Genomic DNA, 5,195 nt, shown 5'->3' with positions numbered 1-5,195 from the left:
TGGTTAAAAAAAATGTTTCAAGCACTGTTGACTGGGTTTCTTTTTTTTTTTTTTCTTTTTTGTAAAAAAGAAAGAATAAGGAACATTTTTTATTTTTGACATCCTAATTTGATACCTTTAGTAGATGTATACTACTCCAGGGAGGTCAATTACAACCTACTGATGCTTTCTCATCCTGTGACTCTTGTGCATGTCTTCCCATAGATCTTCCACAGGGAGTCCTTTAAACATGCTGGGAACCTTCCTCAACAAGGCTGAGATTACTGGACATTACTTAGGTATCAATGGAACATGTAAACAGTCTATCCCCACTCTCTCTACATGACCAGCCTATCTTTTCTTCTGGTCCTACATCTTTTTATGTCTCTGAGTTGGCTTTGGTGCACAATTCTTCATTAGCAATAGACAGATTATTCACACCAATTATATGTCTTTTCCCTGCATTTTGGTGGCCTGTAACTTTAATTCTCCATTCCATCATTCACAGATATGTAGTATCACCAGAAGGAGAAGGGAAGAGAACATGCTTTTTTTTATTAAGTACCTGCTATGCTAGGCACTGTACTAAGAACTTTACACACATTATCTCCCTGAACCCCACAGCAACCCTGTGAAATAGATTCTATTGCCATCTCCAGTTAAAGAAACTGAGGCAGACAGATGTTGATTGAGTTTCCCAGAGTAATTAGGCCCAGTGTCTTTCCACTGTTCCACCTACCTGCCGGAAAAAATGTATTAAAATGATTGGCCTTTGTTTCAGAGAAAATTTGGGGGTCATTAAAACACTGAACCATTTTTAAATTTCCAGCCTACTCTCAACCAACAAATTTTCTCCTCCTCCTTCTTCATCATCATCATTTACCTAGTACAATTCAAACAAGTCTACTGATTTGAATCTTTTGTGAGACCAAGTTCTTTTCTTTCTTTAAAAAAAAAATGTCATAGTCTCTAGCAAACCCTTCACACATAGATTCCCAGAAAGTTATCCCAAGTTTGAGATACTATGTGGGGCAGTGTCCACTAAAAATCATGACTGAAAAATTTCCCCACAAATGTTTATTTTTACTAAGCCAACCAGAGAACACATTCCTTCAAAAGAAATCACAACAAAATAAGTATTAAGGAAGTTTTTTTTTTCCTCATAAACAGTGGGTACAGTACACTCTCCAACAAGTTATACCACCAGTGGGGGAGAGGAAACAAGGGAACACATATGGCCAGAGAACATTCATGAAGGGGGCATGCGTGGGCAACATGTTCCTCCACAGCAGGATTCCAATAAAGCAGACGTCCTTCTGTCTTTTGATGATATTATCAGACCAACTGCTTTCTCCACAAAATGGGGGTCCTTAGCCTCTCTGTTCTCACTGTTCCACTGTAGCTGTTATGACCGTCTTCATGGAGAATGGGGACATGGTCTCTTAGCTCTTTATAGTCGTGCGGCTCTCTTCTTAGCCAGTTGAAAGCAGACTCTACTTAGTCTCGCTAGGCCGACAAGCTACCATTAAAAAACCTATGGTTTGAGAAGTCAGGAAGGGATCTCAAATGGAAAAAGTTTAAGAAGCCCTGAGGCAGAGAAACCTTCAGGTATTTTAAGTTCATCCTTTCAATTAATTCCCTTTCTCCAGTTGCAGTACAGAAAAGTCTCTCATTCTAAATCCTTATCTGGGTCATGGTCCAAAATTCCTTTTAACTATGGCATCTCTGGGTCAGCAGTTGATGTTCCTTTCAAATCATACCAGAGATGCCACTTAGCAAAAAGGGAGCTGGGTGGGGCCAGAATGAGGAGGTTCTTTCCCAACCCTGGCAAAGACATCAGTTTCTATGCAAATCAATTTCTGAGCAAGGTGAAAAAGGGCAGGGTGGAACTGGTAGTGCTGATGACCTTTGCCCTCTTTCCAACCAGGAACCAAATTGCTGTATTTCTTACACCACTGGTTTTTCCAAAGCTCCAGTTTTTAAAAAACTGATCACCAGTTTGAGAAATGGAGAAGTTTAATGTTCATGGAAGACATATTGAACTTGAATCAAAAGATTCAGAAGCCCTGAGTTTGCCAATTTATTGTCTAAGTGACCTTGGACCAACCCCTTTTCTTCGGTGGGGCTCAGATTCCTTATCTATAAACAAGGGAATTGGAATAGATTATCTCAAAGAGTCATTTCAACTCTAATATTCTGTGAGTTGAATCAAGAACAAATCCTGTGTTTGCACCTTGCCTATTTCCTTCCTTGACCTCTCTACCCAAGTTGGGCCACATGTCTGAAAAATATGAAAATCGTTTGTATCAATCTAATAACTTGAAGTCAGTTGTAGTTTAGCATGGAGTGGGGGAAGGGAAACTGCCTTTGTGGATTGTGGTTGCAGTTTTTTGACACATCTTCTATTTTCATCCTCTTGCAAACTGACAGCCTGCGACAGTTGTTCTTCCATTTCTAGAACAAGTTGCCAAATCATGGGGGAAGCTAATGATGCTAATATAATAAATACTGGTTTTCTTTTTTAAGCTTAGAGGAAATTATTTTATTCCCCCCCTAAATGGAGCTTCTCCTTAGGGGGGTTTAGTCCTTGTATGGCATCCAAATCTAATCTCAATGCTTTTTTTTTAAAGAATTTTAAAATTCAATTTGTGCCATTTAATTTATATCACAAAAGGTAAAACCTCATTTAGTAGACACACAATACTTGTGAAGAAAAAAAGAGCAAATCCTGCCACTGATAAAATCATGGCCCAGGCTGTTTGCATTTCTATCAGCTTGTAAACTAATAAAGCAAAGTATAATTTCCCTGCACAGAGGAATTTTATAAAACAGTTATTACCAATAGAATACAGTATGCTCAGATAACAAAGACATGCACTGGAAAATTTTGCTGGATTTACAAGAAATGATGAACTCTCTTTTTTTTTTTCCTCCTTAGCTGTTCCATATCATCAGTCCATAGACTCATACTAGCACCAAGACAAACTAAGCCTTTGGACCTTTTCCACACGATGCATTAAAGTAAGTACTTAATGATTCAATCTACCCAGAACTGGAAAAGGCACTAATGACAAGAAGCAGTCAGTATATAATTACAGTAGCTTTTTGATTATTTTTGAATCCATTCCGTCCACATTGCTTCTGAACTTGACCTACTCCTATCAGAGAAATTATATTAAATGCTAAAATTATTCAGTCCATTAATTATAATGGTCATTATAGAGCCTAGTCCTCAATATAGCATAGGGAAAGCACACTTATCTTTGATCACTTGATAAAATGGATGTGTCCTAGAGAAACTGTATGATTTGTGTAGAATTCGTGTAAATCAAAATATACTTTTAATTTGCTGAGAGCATGCACAACCTAGGAACTACCTAATGAATATTTGTTTAAGTTGAGTAACTTTTAAAATTTGAAACAACCATCCCTTAGATAATTATATATTTTTAATTTTTGATTTCCACATGTTGATTTTTTTTTACAAGGCAGTACTCTAAATTTTTGACATTGTTGCATTTAAATAGCCGGCTTTTTCCATACATCCTTAATATTATAGGATAATAGAACTAGAGGAAGCTTTAAGGTCATCTACTCAAAGGTCCTTATTCTAATCCTTATTTCTTTCATCAGTTTAATAATTTTGACACACATTTTCTTATTCCCTTTGTTTAAATTCTGTGTACATTTTGAGAAAGCTGGGAAGAGAGTAAGTCATTAGAATGATGAAACAACTTGAAAATAGGGTTTATGTGAGCGGGATGCTTTCAGAAAAACCTGGAAAGACTTACAGGAACTGATGCAAAGTGAAGTGAGCAGAACCAGAGCAATGTTGTACACAGTAACAGCAATATTGTACCATGATCAACTGTCAATGACTTAGCTATCCCCAGCAATATGGTGATCTAAGAAATTCTGAAAGACTTAAGGTGAAAAAAGCTGTCCACCTTCAGAGAAAGAATTGATGGAGTCTGAGTGTGGATTGAAGCATACTCTTTAGAATTTTCTTTATTTTTTTGTTTTTGGTTTGTGTTTTCTTTCACAACGTGGTTAGTATGTATATGTTTTGTATAACTACACATATAGATCTGTATCAAACTGCTTGCCTTCACAAGGAGGAGGAGAGGAGGACAGGAGGAAAGAAAGAATTTAGAACTCAAAAATTAAAAAAAAAAAACACACAAATGTTAAAGATTGTTTTAACATGCAATTGGAGGCAGCTAGGTGACGCAGTGAATGAAGCGCCCGCCCTGGAATCAGGAAGACCTGAGTTCAAATCTGGCCTCAGACACTTGACACTTACTAGCTGTGTGACCTTGGGCAAGTCACTTTAACCCCAATTACTTTGCCTTCCCCCTCCAAAAAAAAAAAGGAGAGAAAAAAGAAAAAATCTAATTGGAAAAAAATAAATATGACAGTTTTCACATAAAAAAGAAAATGGGATCTATGAAGAAAAGTTAAGGAGCATTTAACTTGTATGTAACAGAGGACTGGCCATGGAGCCCAGTCCCATTGAGCATGAGCAAGTGCTGTTGGTCCAGCCTGGGCAGCCTGCTTCTGGGAGAGTCATGATGATTGTAATGGAGAGATTTGGGGCATCCTCAGGTGTTCTGTAACTAATTCTGATCTGCTGACTTTTGGTAAATAAGAACTTCTTTGGCTTACTTGTGTAGCACCAGTCTCAACAATTTTTCTTTGTGTGACTTCTTCTTGGCTGACAGAAGTGAGAGAAGAGAGAGATAATGCTATGAGAAGAGAGGCCTTTGACCCTCCCCATCTGAGGCCAACATGGGGCCCATGAACACAGACCTTGAGTTCTTTTGGTTTTCAGGGGGTTTTGCTTTTGTTTGTTTGTTTGTGTCTTGGCATGTTTTCTTTTGTTCTAGGTAAAGAAAGAAGAGATGACTATGACTTTATGAGCTTCGGAAGGTCTTGCAGGAAGCCATGAACAGATCCAGAGGTGGAATCTGTGCCAGGAATTTGCAGTCTGTCTGGCTTCTGTGCTCTGAAGAATAAGGAGCAACCTTCGAGACAAAGACTCATCTAGCAACAGTGTTTAATTTGAACATGAACTTGGTGGGACCAATGTAGAAACTAAAGTAAGTCTGAATCCACTCTCTATAGAGAATGAGAATTGGGATCCCCAAATTTGTGTGTATGTGCATTTGTCTGTGTGAAGGAAGAATTTATACTTCTGTTCTTGCTGTGTCTTTGAA

General features: G+C 37.9%; 1 long non-coding RNA gene across 1 annotated transcript; it reads left to right on the top strand.

Annotated features, from left to right (window-relative positions):
* Positions 1-217: 217 nt before the first annotated feature.
* Positions 218-4,951, top strand: LOC118837398. Its single transcript, XR_005009556.1, has 3 exons — positions 218-278; positions 2,918-3,000; positions 4,866-4,951. It is a non-coding gene; the product is annotated as an uncharacterized LOC118837398 (long non-coding RNA).
* The last annotated feature ends 244 nt before the right edge of the window (positions 4,952-5,195 follow it).

Source organism: Trichosurus vulpecula, chromosome 2, assembly GCF_011100635.1.
Source record: "Trichosurus vulpecula isolate mTriVul1 chromosome 2, mTriVul1.pri, whole genome shotgun sequence".
NCBI lineage: Eukaryota > Metazoa > Chordata > Mammalia > Diprotodontia > Phalangeridae > Trichosurus > Trichosurus vulpecula.
The sequence above is the reverse complement of the archived record's forward strand: the minus strand, read 5'-3'. Positions and strand labels throughout refer to the sequence as shown.